Below are 22,669 nucleotides of genomic sequence, written 5' to 3'. Positions count from 1 at the left end.
TGGTGAGGCAGGGAAAGAGATATTCAGGCTATATAGGCAGTGGGCTTTTTCCAAAAAATTGGGGAAAAATACTATATTTGGGCTGCCTGTGACCGTCTTCAGTTTACTGCGTGTCTGCTGGGGGTAGTAGTCCCAATTAATACGCAGCTAAGCGTTACAGCAGGCTTGCGCAAAATTGTTTCCTGGATCTGCTGTCTCTGTTACATCAGCGCCGTCATCCCGCTAGAGGGAAAGAGTATACATAATATTATACGCTGCCTACAGTATCTATCTGCTGGGGGTAGTAGTCCTAGTTAATACGCAGCTAAGCGTTACAGCAGGCTTGCGCAAAATTGTTTCCTGGATCTGCTGTCTCTGTTACATGATCGGCGTTAAGTAAGCGAAGTCAGCCTCCAACCACAGGCCAATAAGCAGCACATTTAATTACAGCGTTCTGTTTCTGCATTACTGGTAATACAGCATGCTGAGGGGTAGGGGTAGGCCTAGAGGACGTGAACGCGGGCGAGGACGCGGAGGCCCAAGTCAGGGTGTGGGCACAGGCCGAGCTCCTGATCCAGGTGTATCGCAGCCGACTGCTGCGGGATTAGGAGAGAGGCACGTTTCTGGCGTCCCCACATACATCTCACAATTAATGGGTCCACGCGGTAGACCTTTATTAGAAAATGAGCAGTGTGAGCAGGTCCTGTCGTGGATGGCAGAAAGTGCATCCAGCAATCTATCGACCACCCAGAATTCTGCGCCGTCCACTGCTGCAACTCTGAATCCTCTGGCTGCTGCTCCTCCTTCCTCCCAGCCTCCTCACTCCATTACTATGACACTTTCTGAGGAGCAGGCAGACTCCCAGGAACTGTTCTCAGGCCCCTGCCAAGATTGGGCAGCAATGGTTCCTCTCCCACCGGAGGAGTTTGTCGTGACCGATGCCCAACCTTTGGAAAGTTCCCGGGGTCCGGGGGATGATGCTGGGTACTTCCGGCAACTGTCTCAAGACCTTTCAGTGGGTGAGGAGGACGATGACGATGAGACACAGTTGTCTATCACTCAGGTAGTAGTAATTGGAGTAAGTCCGAGAGAGGAGCGCACAGAGGATTCGGAGGAAAAGCAGCAGGACGATGAGGTGACTGACCCCACCTGGTTTGCTACGCCTACTGAGGACAGGTCTTCAGAGGGGGAGGCAAGTGCAGCAGCAGGGCAGGTTGGAAGAGGCAGTGCGGTGGCCAGGGGTAGAGGCAGGGCCAGACCGAATAATCCACCAACTGTTTCCCAAAGCGCCCCCTCGCGCCATGCCACCCTGCAGAGGCCGAGGTGCTCAAAGGTCTGGCAGTTTTTCACTGAGAGTGCAGACGACCGACGAACAGTGGTGTGCAACCTTTGTCGTGCCAAGATCAGCCGGGGAGCCACCACCACCAGCCTCACCACCACCAGCATGCGCAGACATATGATGGCCAAGCACCCCACAAGGTGGGACGAAGGCCGTTCACCACCTCCGGTTTGCACCGCTGCCTCTCCCCCTGTGCCCCAACCTGCCACTGAGATCCAACCCCCCTCTCAGGACACAGGCACTACCGTCTCCTGGCCTGCACCCACACCCTCACCTCCGCTGTGCTCGGCCCCATCCACCAATGTCTCTCAGCGCACCGTCCAGCCGTCGCTAGCGCAAGTGTTGGAGCGCAAGCGCAAGTACGCCGCCACACACCCGCACGCTCAAGCGTTAAACGTGCACATAGCCAAATTTATCAGCCTGGAGATGCTGCCATATAGGGTTGTGGAAACGGAGGCTTTCAAAGGTATGATGGCAGCGGCGGCCCCGCCCTACTCAGTTCCCAGTCGGCACTACTTTTCCCGATGTGGCGTCCCAGCCCTGCACGACCACGTCTCCCGCAACATTGTACGCGCCCTCACCAACGCGGTTACTGGCAAGGTCCACTTAACAACGGACACGTGGACAAGCACAGGCGGGCAGGGCCACTATATCTCCCCGACGGCACATTGGGTGAATTTAGTGGAGGCTGGGACAGAGTCAGAGCCTGGGACCGCTGACGTCCTACCCACCCCCAGAATTGCGGGCCCCAGCTCGGTGGTGGTATCTGCGGCGGTGTATGCTTCCTCCACTCAACTACCCTCCTACTCCTACTCCTCCTCCTACGCAACCTCTGTCTCGCAATCAAGATGTGTCAGCAGCAGCAGGTCGCCAGCAGTCGGTGTCGCGCGTCGTGGCAGCACAGCGGTGGGCAAGCGTCAGCAGGCCGTGCTGAAACTACTCAGCTTAGGAGAGAAGAGGCACACGGCCCACGAACTGCTGCAGGGTCTGACAGAGCAGACCGACCGCTGGCTTGCGCCGCTGAGCCTCCAAACGGGCATGGTCGTGTGTGACAACGGCCGTAACCTGGTGGCGGCTCTGCAGCTCGGCAGCCTCACGCACGTGCCATGCCTGGTCCACGTCTTTAATTTGGTGGTTCAGCGCTTTCTGAAAAGCTACCCATGCTTGTCAGACCTGCTCGGAAAGGTGCGCCAGCTCTGCGCACATTTCCGCAAGTCCCACACAGACGCTGCCACCCTGCAACATCAGTTTCATCTGCCAGTGCACCGACTGCTGTGCGACGTGCCCACACGGTGGAACTCTACGCTCCACATGTTGGCCAGGCTCTATGAGCAGCGTAGAGCTATAGTGGAATACCAACTCCAACATGGGCGGCGCAGTGGGAGTCAGCCTCCTCAATTCTTTACAGAAGAGTGGGCCTGGTTGGCAGACATCTGCCAGGTCCTTGGAAACTTTGAGGAGTCTACCCAGATGGTGAGCGGCGATGCTGCAATCATTAGCGTCACCATTCCTCTGCTATGCCTCTTGAGAAGTTCCCTGCAAAGCATAAAGGCAGACGCTTTGCGCTCAGAAACGGAGGCGGGGGAAGACAGTATGTCGCTGGATAGTCAGAGCACCCTCCTGTCTATATCTCAGCGTGTTGAGGAGGAGGAGGTGGAGGAGCATGAGGAGGAGGGGGAAGAGACAGCTTGGCCCACTGCTGAGGGTACCCATGCTGCTTACCTGTCATCCTTTCAGCGTGTATGGCCTGAGGAGGAGGAGGATCCTGAAAGTGATCTTCCTAGTGAGGACAGCCATGTGTTGCGTACAGGTACCCTGGCACACATGGCTGACTTCATGTTAGGATGCCTTTCTCGTGACCCTCGCGTTACACGCATTCTGGCCACTAGGGATTACTGGGTGTACACACTGCTCGACCCACGGTATAAGGAGAACCTTTCCACTTTCATACCCGAAGAGGAAAGGGGTTCGAGAGTGATGCTATACCACAGGACCCTGGCGGACAAACTGATGGTAAAATTCCCATCCGACAGCGCTAGTGGCCGAAGGCGCAGTTCCGAGGGCCAGGTAGCAGGGGAGGCGCGGAGATCAGGCAGCATGTACAGCACAGGCAGGGGAACACTCTCTAAGGCGTTTGACAGCTTTCTGGCTTCCCAGCAAGACTGTGTCACCGCTCCCCAGTCAAGGCTGAGTCAGCGGGAGCACTGTAAAAGGATGGTGAGGGAGTACGTAGCCGATCGCACGACCGTCCTCCGTGACGCCTCTGCTCCCAACAACTACTGGGTGTCGAAGCTGGACACGTGGCCTGAACTCGTGCTGTATGCCCTGGAGGTGCTTGCTTGTCCTGCGGCTAGCGTCTTGTCAGAGAGGGTGTTTAGTACGGCTGGAGGAATCATCACGGATAAGCGTACCCGCCTGTCAACCGACAGTGCCGACAGGCTTACACTCATCAAGATGAACAAAGCCTGGATTTCCCCAGACTTCTCTTCTCCACCAGCGGACAGCAGCGATACCTAAGCAATACGTAGGCTGCACCCGCGGATGGAAGCATCGTTCTCTATCCCCATCAAAAACGGGGACCTTTTAGCTTCATCAATCTGTGTATAATATTCATCCTCCTCCTCCTGCTCCTCCTCCTGAAACCTCACGTAAATCACGCCGAACGGGCAATTTTTCTTAGGCCCACAAGGCTCAGTCATATAATTTTTGTAAACAATTTTTATACGTTTCAATGCTCATTAAAGCGTTGAAACTTTCACCTCAACCAATTTTTATTTTAACTGGGCTGCCTCCAGGCCTAGTTACCAATTAAGCCACATTAACCAAAGCGATTAATGGGTTTCACCTGCCCTCTTGGTTGGGCATGGGCAATTTTTCTGACGTACATTAGTACTGTTGGTACACCAATTTTTTGGGGCCCTCGCCTACAGTGTAATCCAATTAATTTTTTGCCCACCTGCATTAAAGCTGACGTTACATCAGCTGTGCTGGGCACTGCAATGGGATATATTTATGTACCGCCGGTGGGTTCCAGGGAGCCACCCATGCTGTGGGTCCACAGGGAGTTGTAAATGCATCTGTTTCCACTTCTAAAGAACCCCAGTCTGACTGGGTCATGCAGTGTGGGCCGAAGCCCACCTGCATTTCATCTGACGTTAGCTCTGCTGTCCAGGGCACTGCAATGGGATACATTTATGTACAGCGGGTGGGTTCCAGGGAGCCACCCATGCTGTGGGTGCACACGGAATTCCCATTGCGGAGTTGTACCTGCCTGTGACTATTTATTAAAAAACGCGGTCTGACTGGGGCATGCAGACACCTTGACAGAATGAATAGTGTGTGGCACATAGGTTCCCCATTGCTATGCCCACGTGTGCAGCTCCTGATGGCGGTGGCACAGGATTATATTTCTCATTGCTTCTGTACAGCATTGTGGGCTATCGCCCCGCCCCTTTTAGAGAGGGTCGCTGCCTAGCCGTGCCAACCCTCTGCAGTGTGTGCCTGCGGTTCCTCCTCATGGCAGACGCACTTATAAATAGACATGAGGGTGGTGTGGCATGAGTGCAGCTGAAGGCTGCGCAGGGACACTTTGGTGTGCGCTGTGGACACTGCGTCGTGCGGGGGGGGGGGGGGGGTTGGGCAGCATGTAACCCAGGAGAAGTGGCAGCGGAGTGTCATGCAGGCAGTGATTGTGCTTTGTTGGAGGTAGTGTGGTGCTTAGCTAAGGTATGCCATGCTAATGAGGGCTTTTCAGAAGTAAAAGTTGTTGGGAGGGGGGGGGGGGGGCACTCTTGCCGCTATTGTGGCTTAATAGTGGGACCTGGGAACTTGAGATGCAGCCCAACATGTAGCCCCTCGCCTGCCCTATCCGTTTCTGTGTCGTTCCCATCACTTTCTTGAATTGCCCAGATTTTCACAAATGGAAACCTTAGCGAGGATCGGCGATATACAAAAATGCTCGAGTCGCCCATTGACTTCAATGGGGTTCGTTACTCGAAACGAACCCTCGAGCATCGCGAAAATTTCGTCCCGAGTAACGAGCACCCGAGCATTTTGGTGCTCGCTCATCTCTAGTGTGTAATGTAATGGATTATGTCCCTTGGGATGACTACACAATATATGTACATGCGTATGTATATCTTATGGATGTATACGCATGGGGACATATACAAATACAATCATGCATGTATTTGTCTTAGTATTGTCCATTATGGGCCTCAATTTCATATTGGACGTGTACATTATAAAATACAATGAGTCACACATTGTTGCAACCATGCTTCAGCTTGAATGAATTCTGTGTTCGCTGGTAATGCGTGCATAGAAGATGTTATGAGCGATCCAGACATGCTAATCTATTAGCCCATTAGAGTGGATGTAAACTTCCCCACTATATGACCGCTGCACTACGGCATCGGCGCATGCGCAGTAGTTTTTTTTTGAGCCCGTAAGGGCAAATATAAATCTCTCAGAGTATGGCCGCTGGGCTGCGCTGTAAGCACATGCTCAGTGATCCTTTTGAGTTCGTTTGGGCCAATGCTTAATTCCCTACAATATGGCCGCCGAGCTGCGTCATTAACGCATGCGCAGTAGCGCTTTTGAGTCCGTTTGGGTTATGGTCAGTTTCCCAGTAACAATATATATATATTTTTTTTTAAACTTTATCTTTTGTCTTTGCTGCTCGTTTGTTGATGTTTATTCTCCAGCTGCACTGCATGATCCTGGCCCTATGACTACCTTTGTGCGATGGGTGTGAACCTACCCTGGAATTTTGATTGGTTTTGTGTGTTATATGTGGGGGGTCTTTAACTAGGGGGGTTGGTATGCTGCTTTATGCTTGACAAAGATCCTGTGTGTGTAGGATCGAAACGTTGCAGCTATGTTTTTACCATTGAGGAATAAAGTGCTGTTTTATTCATAATTAACCCCTGGAGTGCTGATTCAACATATTTTGTAAGGATTTCCGCACAGGCACACACTGTCAGACTGGGGTGCCTAGGGTCTATCAGTAAAATTCATTCAAGTGGCCCACTGAACAGGTACATGCAAATAAAACCTGTCTGAGATGCTGTATACTGCCTATCCATATACAGTGCAGTGCACCATTTGTGCAGTAAATGGGGGCTGGGGACCACCAGAGGATTCACCTGTGCCCCTATAGGCCAGTCTGAGCCCGATAACTGGAAACACATATAATAGGCAGATGGTAGAATATGAGTGAGTTTTAATCCAATAGCTGCTATCAGTAATCAGCACCCCCTGCTGCTCAGGTACATAGACGACATGTCTGCAGCAGGACTTTGCACTACGTCTGACACCGACTCCTCAGATACTAATGAACTATCTTTTTTTCCTGCACGACTCATCGCACAGCTCAGCGAGTACAGATGTCGCCGCATTACTGTTTCATATGACGAGCTGAAGCAAGGCCACGAGCAGCGGAAAAATGTCATCTGCTTCCTGCAGACACAACCAGTGCACGCAGCGCCAGTCATATCCTCAAATACTTCACACCAAACGATACACTAACTGGGGGTGCCCCTTATCAGCTGCAATCTATTCTACTCCAGCTCATCCCTGGCAGGTGGACAAACACCATCACTTAAAGGGGTTATACAGGGTGAGAAAAACATGACTACCTCCTTCCAATAACATCTGGCTAGTGGTTGTATCTGGTATTGCAGCTCTGCTCCACTGAAATGAATATGGCTGAGCCGTCATATCATTAACAGCCTGTGGACAAGTGTGGCACTGCTTTTGGAATAAAAGCAGCCATGTTTTTCTTACTCATAATGACCCCATTAAAAACTTTCTATACTCCAGACACAAGGTGATCTGCATCTCTACCCGTTAATCCCCCCAAAATACAGGGCGAGGCAAAAGTCTGCACACACTGATCTAACTGGTATAATAATGACAAAATTGACTTCCAATGTGTAAAAGTATTAGCCGGCAGGGAGGTGGCATATTTTGATGGAGTAGACATTTTTGGGTGGCCACTTTGAACTCCACCATATTGAATTCAGCTCAGATTTTTTAAATGGAATAATAAATAACAATACATAAGAGCTGTAACTCATTCTAAGCCCATGTGCGACTGGACTGAGGACCCTCCAAACAAGAGTATACGTTACAGTCCTCATAACAGACTGGGTGAGTGCTGTGTCCCCCCAATGAACAAGACGAGAAAGAGGTTTTACGGTAAGCTCCTACAAAAATCTAGTTTTCCATCTATATCATTGGTGGACAGAGTAAGACCTTTGAACGTTCCAGAGCAGTACCCAAGGGGGTAGGAAAATATAAGAAGCCGCATGTGTAAAGCAGCGTAATCAGCTCTTTACACGCGACTAGCATTACTGGATGCCAAGGCATCCAGCATGCTCAGAGACGGAGCATAAAGGGGCCAGAGTAACAGTCCCATCCAACCAATGTGGGAGAAAAAACTCCCGACGAGGAGCGTCCAACGAGGCACCCATGTCCGAGTAGTATGTGGCGTAACAAGGCATGAAAATATGATGTCCTTGGCACTCTGACTCTGTACTGCTGCGAAGTAAAACCAGCGCGAGGAGCCCACCTTGGAAACCCAAGAACGTGGCTTGTGTTGTCAGGAGTAGCAGTAGAGAGCCAGGGCGACTGAAAAATTGAGAGGTAATCTTGCAAATTCAGACCAAGCCCACTTGTGACCGATTCCGTCCGATAGCGCCTTCAGCTCAAAAGGGAGATGAGTAGCCAAAGAATTCCTGTGCCAAGTACTCTTTCCATATGGAAGGCACCACAGGTCTCAGTAAGCCCGGAGTTATGCTGACAATTAGTTCGAACATTGTTGTTCATAAGACGAGATATTCTCTGCCAGAAGTAATCTGGTACTGTAGTAGGAGCGCACACAGTATGTGGCTTTGGCCGACCCCCATCCGTGTGACATCCTGGACCAGGACACTGCACTAAGGCTGGCTGCAGGGAACTGTAGGAGGCGCAACAGGGGAGCTACCGATAGGGTAGGCTCAACCTGGTCCGGAGCAGACATGGGGAGCAATGAGTCCAGAGAATCCCTCTGCAAGTGCTCTTTCCAGCATGGGAGGTACTACAGGTGTCAGCAAGCCTAGAAAAAAAGTTGATTGGACAGGGAGGATGCAAGGCAGTGGCACCTAGGAATAGGGCACATAGCCATTGGGGGCGGGGGGAGCACGAGCTGTGCATGGAGTGGACAGCAGGCCCCCCGTCTTTCACTGAAAGCCCCTGCCATACAGGAACCTACACGCACAAAACACCTGCCGCCTCGGCACAGCGGCCAGGATAGTCAAGTGGTCCGGCCGGCAGCAAACACAGCTTGCATCGTGGCTATAGGACGGCAAAAAAACATACATGCTGCATGTCGGCATATACTAAGCCGTGTGACCCCATGAATTACACGCATGGTTACACATAAATAGCTACACAGAACTGCTGGATAGGGGCTACACAGAAATGCTGTGTGGCAGCTGCAGAGAAACAACTGCGCGGCAGCAATGAGCAGCAGCCACATGCCAGTGTAGCAAGGCAGCCGGATGGCGAGGAGAGAAGCAAAGATACGCCACATGGCGGAAAATACACACGCTACATGGTGTCAAGGAAACATCGCATGGCGGCTAGCATAGCAAAGCAGCCTCATGGTGGCAAAGACACACGCCGCATGGCGGCAAATCCACACGCTGCATACCGAAATACACACGCCGCATGCACAAAGTAACCAGCCTGGCAGGCAGCGTAACACAGGAGGGGGCCCCTGTCACAGGGGCAGGGCAGCAAGGGGAGCGATACTCACCTAATAACTTACCTACTCTGCCAGGTCTCCTGTACTGATCCTCAGTTACATTCTCTATTGTAACCCAGAGCTGCACTCACTATTCTGCTGGTGGAGTCACTGTGTACATATATTACTTATCCTGTACTGATCCTCAGTTACATCCTATATAATACTGCAGAGCTGCACTCACGGTTCTGCTGATTTCAGCTCTGAAGCTAAAGAAATTTAGTTACAACATCAGTGTATCTCTGGTAGGACAATCGGATCTAATAAACTGTACTTTCCTCCATCGGCTGCTGGTCCTCAGTGATGATTCTCTGTCAGTCATTGTTGCCATCAGTAGAAGATGGAGCAAGGACAGAACTGCGCTAATTAATACCAGCGTTACTTGGGTATTCACTACAACGTACAGACATGAATGGAGACAACAAGGGAGAGCCTTTGAGACACCGCACAGAAACATACAGAGCAGACATCTGGCGTGAGGCGTCTTGTGCCACCTACCTCCTGTGAGACGCTGATCCTGTAGGAACCTCAGCCCAGCAGATCCTCAGAGCCAAGCAGGCTGTACAAATAGTTTTTCAGACTACTCTCCATTTCTTGAGTGCTGGTGAAGACTAGAGACGACGAGGGTGCAATCATGGTCACCGCCTCCACCTCACCATGCGTTTCACTGCCAGAGCTATCCAGCTACTCAAAAACATTCCAGGACGTTCCACATCCCAACTGCAGGGAGGAGAGTAACCTGATTATTCACCTCCCACCAGCGTTGTATGGGACCTTTATATCCCCGCAGACAGGATGGCCCAGAGCCAAGACACAACCGAAGAAGCGACTTCTCACCATCCAGTACACAGACCGCAAGCTCTTAGGACGAGAAACACCCACCTGAGGAGGCAAAATAGCAAGAGGTCAGTGAAGCAGTAATATACATGAACATAGAACAGTATTATAATAGTTATATTCTGGTACATAGGAGGCAGTATAATAGTAGTTATATTCTTGTACATAGGAGCAGTATTATAGTAGTTATATTCTTGTACATAGGAGGCAGTATTATAGTAGTTATATTCTTGTACATAGGGGGCAGTATTATAGTAGTTATATTCTTGTCCATAGGGAGCAGTATTATAGTAGTTATAGTCTTGTCCATAGGAGCCAGTATTATAGTAGTTATATTCTTGTCCATAGGGGGGCAGTATTATAGTAGTTATATTCTTGTCCATAGGGGGGCAGTATTATAGTAGTTATATTCTTGTCCATAGGGAGGCAGTATTTTAGTAGTTATATTCTTGTCCATAGGGAGCAGTATTATAGTAGTTATATTCTTGTACATAGGAGGCAGTATTATAGTAGTTATATTCTTGTACATAGGGGGCAGTATTGTAGTAGTTATAGTCTTGTCCATAGGAGCCAGTATTATAGTAGTTATATTCTTGTCCATAGGGGGGGGCAGTATTATAGTAGTAATATTCTTGTCCATAGGGAGGCAGTATTTTAGTAGTTATATTCTTGTCCATAGGGAGCAGTATTATAGTAGTCATATTCTTGTCCATAGGGAGCAGTATTATAGTAGTTATATTCTTGTCCATAGGGAGCAGTATTATAGTAGTTATATTCTTGTCCATAGGGAGCAGTATTACAGTAGTTATATTCTTGTCCATAGGGAGCAGTATTATAGTAGTTATATTCTTGTCCATAGGGAGCAGTATTATAGTAGTTATATTCTTGTCCATAGGGAGCAGTATTATAGTAGTTATATTCTTGTCCATAGGGAGCAGTATTATAGTAGTTATATTCTTGTCCATAGGGAGCAGTATTATAGTAGTTATATTCTTGTCCATAGGGAGCAGTATTATAGTAGTTATATTCTTGTCCATAGGGAGCAGTATTATAGTAGTTATATTCTTGTCCATAGGGAGCAGTATTATAGTAGTTATATTCTAGTCCATAGGGAGCAGTATTATAGTAGTTATATTCTTGTCCATAGGGAGCAGTATTATAGTAGTTATATTCTTGTCCATAGGGAGCAGTATTATAGTAGTTATATTCTTGTCCATAGGGAGCAGTATTATAGTAGTTATATTCTTGTCCATAGGGGGCAGTATTATAGTAGTTATATTATTGTCCATAGGGGGCAGTATTATAGTAGTTATATTATTGTCCATAGGGGGCATTATTATAGTAGTTATATTCTTGTCCATAGGGGGGCAGTAATATAGTAGTTAAATTCTTTTCCATAGGGGGCAGTATTATATTAGTTATATTCTTCTCCATAGGGGGCAGTATTATAGTAGTTATATTCTTGTCCATAGGGGACAGTATTATAGATAGTAGTTACATTCTTGTACATAGAGAGCAGTATTATAGATAGTAGTTATATTCTTGTACAGAGGGCAATATTATAGTAGTTATATTCTTGTTCAATGGGGTGGGTATTATACGTAGTAGTTATATTCTTCTACATAAAGGGCAGTATTCTAGTAATTATATTTTTGGACATAGAGGACAGTATTATAGTACTGTAGTTATATTATGATACATAGGAGGCAGTATTATAGTAGTTATATTCTTGTATATAGGGGGCAGTTTTACAGTAGTTAAATTTGTGTACAGAGGGGGCACTATTATAGATAGTAGTTAATTCTTGTACATAGAGGGCAGTATTATGGACAGCAGTTATATTTTTGTACATAGGGAGCAGTATTACAGTAGTTATAATATTGTACATAGGAAATAGTATTATAGTAGTTATACTCTTGTACATAGGGGGCAGTATTATAGTACTGTAATTATATTCTTGTACATAGGAGGCAGTATTATAGATAGTAGTTATATTCTTATACATAGGGGACAGTATTATAGTTATATTCTTATACATAGGAGGCAGTATTATAGTAGTCATATTCTTATCCATAGGGGACAGTATTATAGATAGTAGTTATATTCTTGTACATAGATGGCAAAATTATAGTAGTTATATTCTTGTACAATGAGGGCAGTATTATACATAGTAGTTATATTCTTGTACATAAAGGGCAGTATTATAGTAATTATATTTTTGTACATAGAGGGCAGTATTAAAGTAGTTATATTCTTGTACATAGGGGGCAGTATTACAGTAGTTAAATTCTTGTACATAGGGGGCAGCATTATAAATAGTAGTTAAATTCTTGTACATAGAGGGCAGTATTATGGATAGTAGTTATATTCTTGTACATAGGGGCAGTATTAAAATAGTTACATTCTTCTCCATAGGAGGCAGTATTATAGTACTGTAGTTATATTCTTATACATAGGAGGCAGTATTATTGTAGTTATATTCTTGTACATAGGAGGCATTATTATAGTAGTTATATTCTTGTACATAGGGGGCAGTATTATAGTAGTTATATTCTTGTACATAGGAGGCAGTATTATAGTAGTTATATTCTTGTACATAGGGGGCAGTATTATAGTAGTTATATTCTTGTCCATAGGGAGCAGTATTATAGTAGTTTTATTCTTGTCCATAGGGGGCAGTATTATAGTAGTTTTATTCTTGTCCATAGCGGGCAGTATTATAGTAGTTTTATTCTTGTCCATAGCGGGCAGTATTATAGTAGTTATGTTCTTGTACATAGGAGGAAGTATTATAGTAGTTATATTCTTGTCCATAGGGGGCAGTATTATAGTATATTCCTGTCCATAGGGGGCAGTATTATAGTAGTTATAATCTTGTCCATAGGGGGCACTATTATAGTAGCTATATTCCTGTAATAGGGGGGCAGTATTATAGTAGTTATATTCTTGTACATAGGGGGCAGTATTATAGCAGTTATATTCTTGTACATAGGGGGCAGTATTATAGCAGTTATATTCTTGTACATAGGGGGCAGTATTATAGTAGTTATATTCTTGTACATAGGGGACAGTATTATAGTAGTTATATTCTTGTACATAGGGGACAGTATTATAGAAGTTATATTCTTGTAAATAGAAGGCAGTATTATTGAAGTAATATTCTTGTACATAGAGAGCAGTATTAGAATAGTTGTAGTATTTGATGCAATATTATTAAATCTGAATTGAACATTTGCACGTTTTGCTTACGCACAAGAGTTTTAGAGCTGTGATTTGGATGTTAAAAAGTAGCCAAATCATAGGCAGGTTACAGGTCAGTCACATTTCTACGCAACTTACCCTGTAGTCCATGATGAGAAAGTCACATCCAACACTTTTACATTTTTTGAGGGTCGTGTTTTCATCATTTTACATTGTATTGTGACTCCATTGATAATCACTGGATGCAATCTTGCAATGCAGTGTTGTGATTTTTCGCAGGTACAAAATCTGGCAATCCTCCTGTTATTGCAAATAGTTAGTGGAGTTGCCCTTTAAGATCCTTCTTGGTTACACAACTCTTTCCTGCCTGTAATTAGCGGTGAAGTTGACGATTGATGTTTTTGTCACTTTCAGCGCCGTTACATAAAGCAGTAATAGGAGAACTTGTTAATAATCTGTCCTAATTCTGCTGAATAACGACACCGGGCCCAATGATGCAGCTCCTCATCTGAGCAGTAATATACAATGATCCACCAGCACTTCATGTCACACTTGTTGTTCAATTACATAAGGACTGAAAATCGAGATCTTGATGGAACTGCAATTATTTCATATGTAAAAAAAAGGTCACAGCTGACTCCTGAAGGAGCTGCAAAACATCAACAATCAGTAATGTTGCACTTACGACCGCTAGTGCCACCTAGGCAGTTAAAGGAGCCCAAAAATTGTGATCTCTGAAGTGAGGTCCCTCCATATCATTTCCATATCTCATAGGCAAGACTTCTTAAAGGGGATGTCTGTATTGGAGAGGAAGCCGGAAGACCGTGAGTGCTCAAAATGAATGTACGGCTGCTGCTCAGAGCGCTCTGATACAACGCTCCTTAAAAGTGTATCTTACCCTGTTTCCCAGAAAAATAAGACTTTACCTGAAAATAAGCCCTATTCAGGATTTTCAGGGAGGCTTGAAATATAAGCCCTTGTTGCATTACATTAAAAAAGGAATATGTTACCTAGCAGGCTTGATTCAGGTCCTTCCCGCTGCTCTCCAGAGGTAGGATTAACGAATTGGCCAATCAGTGCCTCGGCTCAGCCAATTCATAAATCCCACCTCCACAATTCTATGGCTTTGATTGGTTCTTTGACCACTGCTCAGCCAATCAATGCAGCATTCAAGAAAACAGTCACAGCCATCACATTGGTTCATCGAGCGCTGCATTGATTGGCTGAGCAGCACTTGAAAACCAATCAGAACCATCGATTCCTGGAGGCGGGATTTATGAATCCCTAAACCAGGAAGTTATCTTCTGTGGGCAGCAGAGGACTGCAAGAAGCACATCGGAGCTCCGAAGAGCAGTGGGATGGACCTGGACCGAGCCTGCTAGTTAAGTATAATAAGACCTCCCCCCAAAATAAGGGTCTTATTTTTAGGGAAACACGGTATATCAAAAAGTTCTGCAACTTTCTGAAAGGCTTTGTGTTCCCTTTCTTGTCCTAACCTAGTTCCTCCCATATAGCTGAGGGTTTGTTACAGTGTATAAGTTAAATACATTAGCAGTAAAAAGCCTGGACTTCAGGCTCATACCACTTACCTGCACTGACACACTGTAACATCTCCAGCAGCTGTGCGAACACAACTTGTTCAGGACAGGTTTTAGCAATGGCCTTGGGGAAGGATAGGTAACAAAAGCCCGTCACACATCCGATAAACGTTCCATTCAATGGATCCGATTTCTATCGTCTAGGACCGTTGTGTTGCCACATACGTTATCACTACGAGTGTTTACTGCCGGTTCCTTTAGTTGGATTTTGGCCAGGTCTATGTATGACACATCCAGGACACAGGAGTGAAGTTTACACTCATGGATACTTGGATCACATCTCTTCTCCGCCAGCTCTCCAGCACCCCGGGGGTTAATACAATTGCTGAGAACGTTTACAGAATTTCCGCACAAACAGCCACAACAGCAGCAGCATTAATGGAGTTTGATGAATCACCACATCACTGGGGAGGAAAGCTGCATACAGCCGAGCGTGAACACATCTAGCCACAACAGAAGACAGAGCAGGGGTACACCGGCGTGCCGGCACCCCCTAATAACTGTGCGGGGACTCTGAGGAAGCCCCCTGACCCCAAGGAATGTCCATCGCAAGTCAGATCGGGAGATCAGGTGACAGAGCAATGGTGAACAGAGAGGAAGAACAGGGGCAAAGACCCCAACCACTAGGGCAGCAAGAAAATAAGAAGGATGGAAAATGGTATACACACCCCATTTATACAGAACCTGAGCAGAAGTATGTACATTTATCAGAGAGAAGGGAGGGACAGGAGTGTGTACATATACCAAAGAGAAGGGGGGGGGGGGCAGCAGAGTGTACATGTACAAGAAAGAGGGGACAGGAGAGTGTACATCTACCGGAGAGAAAGGGGGGAGACAGGAATGTGTACATCCATCATAGATAAAGAGAGACAGGTGTGTGTCCATCTACCAGGAAGAAAGGGGGGACATCTAGAAGAAAGAGGGGACAGCAGTGTGTCCAACTACCAAAAAGTGTGTGTGTGGTGGTGGTGGTGGGGGGGGGGGACATGAGTGCGCCCATCTACCAGAAAGAAGGGGGGACAGGAGTACGCCCATCTACCAGAAGGGAGGGGGGAACTGGAGTGAGTCCATCTACCAGAGACAAAGGGGGGACAGGAGTGCGTCCATCTACCAGAGACAAAGGGGGGACAGGAGTGCGTCCATCTACCAGAGACAAGGGGGGACAGGAGTGCGTCCATCTACCAGAGACAAAAGGGGGGACAGGAGTGCGTCCATCTACCAGAGACAAAAGGGGGGACAGGAGTGCGTCCATCTACCAGAGACAAAAAAGGGGACAGGAGTGCGTCCATCTACCAGAGACAAAAGGGGGGACAGGAGTGCGTCCATCTACCAGAGACAAAAGGGGGGACAGGAGTGCGTCCATCTACCAGAGACAAAAGGGGGGACAGGAGTGCGTCCATCTACCAGAGACAAAAGGGGGGACAGGAGTGCGTCCATCTACCAGAGACAAAAGGGGGGACAGGAGTGCGTCCATCTACCAGAGACAAAAGGGGGGACAGGAGTGCGTCCATCTACCAGAGACAAAAGGGGGGACAGGAGTGCGTCCATCTACCAGAGACAAAAGGGGGGACAGGAGTGCGTCCATCTACCAGAGACAAAAGGGGGGACAGGAGTGCGTCCATCTACCAGAGACAAAAGGGGGGACAGGAGTGCGTCCATCTACCAGAGACAAAAGGGGGGACAGGAGTGCGTCCATCTACCAGAGACAAAAGGGGGGACAGGAGTGCGTCCATCTACCAGAGACAAAAGGGGGGACAGGAGTGCGTCCATCTACCAGAGAAAAAGGGGGGACAGGAGTGCGTCCATCTACCAAAAACATAGCGGCGATAGGAGTGCGTTCATCTACCAGAGACAAATAGGCAACAGGGGTTTGTCCATCTACGAGATAGAAAGTTGGTGCAGGAGTTATACATCTACCAGAGAAGGAGGGACAGGAGTGTATACATCTACCAGAGAAAAGGGGTTGACAGGAATATATATGTCTACCAGAAATCGGGGAGACAGGAGTGTATACAGCTACCAGAGAAGGGGGACAGGAGTATTTACATCTACCAGAGAACGTGGGGGGTAGGAGTGCATACATCTATCAGGGGGAGGAGGAGTGTATACATCTATCAGAGAAGGGGTGGGACAGGACTGTATACATCTAACAGCAGGGGAGGACAGGAGTGTACACACCTACCAGAGAAAAGGGGAGGGGGCGGACTGTAATATGTAAGTCTACCAGTGATGGGGGGACAGGAATATGTACGTCTACCAGGGACGGTGGGGTTGGGGGGAAACAAGAGTGTATACATCAACTAGCAAAAGGGACAGGAGTACGCCCATCTACCAGAGAAGGGGGGGACAAGAGTGTGTAAATCCACCAGGGAATTGGGTGACAGCAATATGTAAATCTACCAGGGAAGGGGTTGCGGCAGTATGTACATCTACCAGGAAAGGAAAGGGGACAGCAATATGTACATATACGATGGATGTGTGGAGGAGGTAGATGTACACACTGGTGTCGCCTTCCTTTCTGTAAATCCACCAGGGAAGGGGGTGACAGCAATATGTACATCTAACAGAGAAGGAGGGGACAGGAGTGTGCACATCTAACAGAGAAGGAGGGGGCAGGAGTGTGCACATCTAACAGAGAAGGAGGGGGCAGGAGTGTGCACATCTAACAGAGAAGGAGGGGGCAGGAGTGTGCACATCTAACAGAGAAGGAGGGGGCAGGAGTGTGCACATCTAACAGACAAGGAGGGGGCAGGAGTGTGCACATCTAACAGAGAAGGAGGGGGCAGGAGTGTGCACATCTAACAGAGAAGGAGGGGGCAGGAGTGTGCATATCTAACAGAGAAGGAGGGGGCAGGAGTGTGCACATCTAACAGAGAAGGAGGGGGCAGGAGTGTGCACATCTAACAGAGAAGGAGGGGGCAGGAGTGTGCACATCTAACAGAGAAGGAGGGGGCAGGAGTGTGCACATCTAATAGAGAAGGAGGGGACAGGAGTGTGCACATCTAACAGAGAAGGAGGGGACAGGAGTGTGCACATCTAACAGAGAAGGAGGGGACAGGAGTGTGCTATTGGATGCTTACAAGATGAAAATGGTGAATTGGTTAAGAATGATATTGAGAAGGCCGAACTTTTAAATTCCTATTTTGTATATGTTTTATCTCAGAAAGTAGATGGAACATCAGCTGATCTTTCCTGTGCTATTGGGTAAATAAAAGAATGCAGGCTATCTGTAAGCAGAGAGATGGTGAGGGAACACTTAACTAACTTATATGAATTCAAGTCTCAAGTCCAAATGCTGAATCACTCACCATAATTTTTGAAAATTCCTGGAAAACAGAAGTCCTTAAAGATTGAAAAAGGGCAAATGTTGTCCCTATCTTCAAAAAAGGGAAGAAGGTGAATCCAGGAAACTACAGGCCTGTGAGCCTGACTTCTATATCAGGAAAGATCTTTGAACAAATTATTAAACAGCATGTATGCAAGTACTTGGATGAAAATGGAGTAATTAACTAGACCCAGCATGAGTTTGTAACAAACCGCAATCACCGACTGGGTTGATCAGGGAAATGCAGTGGATATAGTTTTTCTTGACCTTAGTAAAGCATTTGACAAAGTATCTCATACTATACTTATTGAAAAAAATGATAAAATATGGGATTGACAAGGCAACTATTACGTGGATTCACAACTGGCTGAGTGATCGTACTCAAAGAGTGGTCATAAATGGCTGCATATCCAAGTGGAAGAATGTATCAAATGGGGTACCACAAGGCTCTGTCCTAGGCCCAGTGTTGTTCAACATTTTTATAAATTATCTGGAGGAGGGAAATGATGGGAAACTGATCAAATATGCCGACGACACAAAGCTAGGAGGGATAGCTAACACTAGGGAAGAGAGAGAGAGTATTCAAAAAGATCTAGAAAAGCTTGCACAGTGGGCAGAGACTGATAGAATGGTATTTAACAAGGAGAAATGCAAAGTCCTACATCTGAGCAAGAAAAATGAAGAAAGCACCCACAGAATGGGAGGAATTGGGCTAAGCAGCACATGTGAAAAAGACTTGGATATACTAATAGATCATAGACTGAACATGAGTCAACAATGTGATGCAGCAGCCAAAAAGGCAAACACAATTCTGGGATGTATTAACCCTTTCCAGTCCACTATCTGACATCTGAAGACTTTATGATTTAAGGCTGTACAGCTCCGATGTTGGAAGATGTCTGTCAGGGTTCTCTTACTGTAAATTGCCAGCCTCTCTGCTGTCAGAGCCTATCCAACGTGTCACCTCATGCAGTACTGGCTTTAGCCAGCATATAGCACTGTTGTATAACGGCAGAAAAAGAGTAAGCCCCCTAGGAAAACCAGGATACAAATTGGATTGGAAAGGGTTAAGAGAAACATAGAGTCTAGATCACGTGAGGTAATTATGCCCCTTTACTTTTCCTTAGATCCCCCTGTCCATGAGCGTGGCAGAATATCGCTAGTGATATTCCGCCGCCGGGAAGCAGGGGAGAGAACTGACATGCCGTGATTTGAGTCCTGCGAGCGGAGAATCGCTATGATTCTCCACTCGTGGACAGGGGGCTGCGCTTTCCATAGCAACTCTATGGAAAGCATGCACTGTGTTACTTGCGGCCGGATTATCGCCGCGAGTAACGCAATGCACTATCACCCCTAGACAGGAGCCCTAAATCTGACCTCATCTGGAATACTGTGTTCAGTTCTGGGCACCCCACTAAAAAAGACATCAACAAACTGGAGCAAGTTCAGAGAAGAGTTACCAAGATGGTTAGCGGTCTGCAAATCATGTCCTATGAGAAACAGTTCGTTAAAGGATCTGGGAATGTTCAGCTTGCAAAAAAGAAGGCTGAGGGGAGACTTAATAGCGGTCTACAAATATCTGAAGGGCTGTGACAGTGCAGAGGGATCAGCCCTATTCTCATTTGCACAAGGAAGGACTAGAAGCAATGGGATGAAACTGAAAGGGAGGAGACACAGATTAGATATTAGAAAATACTTTCTGACTGTGAGGGTGATCAATGAGTGGAACAGGTTGCCACGGGAGGTGGAGATTTCATCTTCAATGGAAGGGTTCAAGCAGAGACTAGAAAAATATCTGTCTGGGATGATTTAGTGAATCCTGCACTGAGCAGGGGGTTGGACCCGATGACCCTGGAGGTCCATTTCAACTCTACCAGTCTATGATTCTACATCTAACAGAGAATGGGGGGAGAAGGGTGGCAGGAGTGTGTACATCTACCAAAGAAGGGGGACAGATATGTGTACATATACCAGAGAAGGGGGGACAGTAGTATGTACATGTTCCAGAAAGGGAGGGGGGACAGGAGTCTGAACATGTTCCAGAGAAGGGCGGACAGGAGTGTGAACATCTAGCAGAGGAGGAGACAGGAGTGTGTACAAGTTCCAGAGAAAAAAGGGACAGAAATGTGTCCATCTACCAGATTGGTACAAGGGTATGTACATCGACCAGAGAAGGGGGGACAGGAGTGTGTCCGTCGACCAGAGAAAGGGGGACAGGAGTGTGTCCGTCGACCAGAGAAGGGGGACTGGAGTGTGTCCGTCGACCAGAGAAGGGGGACTGGAGTGTGTCCGTCGACCAGAGAAGGGGGACTGGAGTGTGTCCGTCGACCAGAGAAGGGGGACTGGAGTGTGTCCGTCGACCAGAGAAGGGGGACTGGAGTGTGTCCGTCGACCAGAGAAGGGGGACTGGAGTGTGTCCGTCGACCAGAGAAGGGGGACTGGAGTGTGTCCGTCGACCAGAGAAGGGGGGACTGGAGTGTGTCCGTCGACCAGAGAAGGGGGACTGGAGTGTGTCCGTCGACCAGAGAAGGGGGACTGGAGTGTGTCCGTCGACCAGAGAAGGGGGACTGGAGTGTGTCCGTCGACCAGAGAAGGGGGACTGGAGTGTGTCCGTCGACCAGAGAAGGCGGGGACTGGAGTGTGTCCGTCGACCAGAGAAGGGGGGACTGGAGTGTGTCCGTCGACCAGAGAAAGGGGGGACTGGAGTGTGTCCATCTACCAGAGAAAGGGGGTCTGGAGTGTGTCCATCTACCAGAGAAAGGGGGACTGGAGTGTGTCCATCTACCAGAGAAAGGGGGACTGGAGTGTGTCCATCTACCAGAGAAAGGGGGACTGGAGTGTGTCCATCTACCAGAGAAAGGGGGACTGGAGTGTGTCCATCTACCAGAGAAAGGGGGACTGGAGTGTGTCCATCTACCAGAGAACGGAGGACAAGTGTGTGTCTATCTATCAGAGAACTAGGGACAAGAATATGTACATCTACCAGAAGAGGGGGACAGGAGTGTGTACATCTACCAGAGAAGGGGGGACAGGGGTGCATACATCTACCAGAGAAGGGGGGACAGGGGGTGCATACATCTACCAGAGAAGGAATGGACAGGTGTGTGTACATCTACTAGACAAGGGGGGGCAGGTGTGTGTACATCAGATAACTGGGGACAAGAGTATGTCCATCTACCAGAAAAGGGGGGACTGGAGTATGTACATCTAGCAGAGAAGGGGAGGGGGACAAGTGACATATTGTATATGAAGCCGATAAGGGGTAGGTAATAAGAGGTAATAGGTGTCTCTGCAGTGTCCGTGAGACTGTCGGGTTGTATTGGGCTCTTTTTCGGGTGTTGAGGTGACTGCCGGGTGTGTCGGGCTCTTTGTCAGGGTGCATCGGGCTCTCTGTCGGGGTGACTGCGGGGGGTACCGGGCTCTCTCTTTGGGGTGCAGTGGGATCTCTGTCGAGGTGACTGCCGGCAGTAAGGACAGGTTACGTGGCGGAGTAGTAGGTGACCGAGGTCCCCACTCGGTACTCACCGTCTGCTGTCGTCGCCCGCTGCCTGCATCTCCCTCGTCCATGCCCGGACCAGCACTGAGCTCAGCCCGCAGCCGCCTCCTCCGGCTGGAGACAGCGGTGACATCACAGGAGCCCGGCCAACCGGAGCCGCCGCCTCACCGACAACCCATCTCCGGGACCTGCGGCTCAGCTCTCCCCGGACCGACACCGGGTGACCCCGAGACCTGCCGAACATAACAGTGATCTACTGCACCTTGAGCCACCGATCGGACAATGGTCACCCCCAGAACTATCACCCCTGAGTTAATCACCCCCAGAACTATTACCCTGACACTGATCACCCCAGAAATATATCAACATTACACTGATCACCCCTAGAACTATCACCCTGAGACTGATCACCTCAGCACTATAACCCCAGAGAAATTCACCCCCAGAACTATCACCCCAGAGCTAATCACCCCCAAAACTATAACCCCAGAGCTAATCACCCCCAGAACTATAACCCTGAGTTAATCACCCCCAGAACTATAACCCTGACACTGATCACCCCTGAGTTAATCACCCCCAGAACTATCACCCTGACACTGATCACCTCAGAACTATCACCCTGACACTGATCACCTCAGAACTATCACCCTGACACTGATCACCCCTAGAACTATACACTTACACTAATCACCTCAGAACTAATCACCCCAGAGCTAATCACCCCCAGAATTATAACCCTGACACTGATCACCCCCAGAACTATAACCCTTAGGCCTCATGTCCACTGGACAAATAGAATTAGAAAATCCGTGTGGGTGTCCCGCACGCGTTTTCCGCAGCCATAGGGATGCATTGGACACCCGCAGGTAAGTAAATACCTGCGGATGTCAATTTTCCCTGCCGTGCGGATTGCACGTGCGGAAAAACACCCCGTAGCATGCTCCATTTTCTGCGGGTCTCCCGCGCAGACGGCTCTCGCAGGCTTCCATGGAAGCCGTCCGTATCCGCGGCACACCCGCAGCTGAATGTCTGCTCTCCGGCGTGGGAGTGCAGGAGAGTAGGAGTTCAAAAAAAATAGAGTGCATGGCACATGCACTCGGCACAA

At 48.0% G+C, this 22,669-nt stretch overlaps 1 protein-coding gene across 1 annotated transcript in view; it reads right to left on the bottom strand.

Annotated features, from left to right (window-relative positions):
- LRRC24 (leucine rich repeat containing 24) overlaps window positions 1–21,654 on the bottom strand; it is a 74,362-nt gene extending 52,708 nt beyond the window's left edge. The window contains exons 1-2 of the mRNA XM_066578224.1: window positions 21,594–21,654; window positions 9,606–9,989 (exon numbers count right to left, since the gene is read on the bottom strand). The gene's annotated coding sequence lies outside the window, so the exon portion shown is untranslated. The remainder of the gene's footprint in view (window positions 1–9,605; window positions 9,990–21,593) is intronic.
- Between the last annotated feature and the right edge of the window lie 1,015 nt (window positions 21,655–22,669).

Source organism: Eleutherodactylus coqui, chromosome 9 (genome assembly GCF_035609145.1).
Source record: "Eleutherodactylus coqui strain aEleCoq1 chromosome 9, aEleCoq1.hap1, whole genome shotgun sequence".
NCBI classification, from domain to species: Eukaryota; Metazoa; Chordata; class Amphibia; order Anura; family Eleutherodactylidae; genus Eleutherodactylus; species Eleutherodactylus coqui.
Note: the sequence above shows the minus strand (reverse complement) of the source record. Positions and strands in the feature narration are given on the sequence as shown.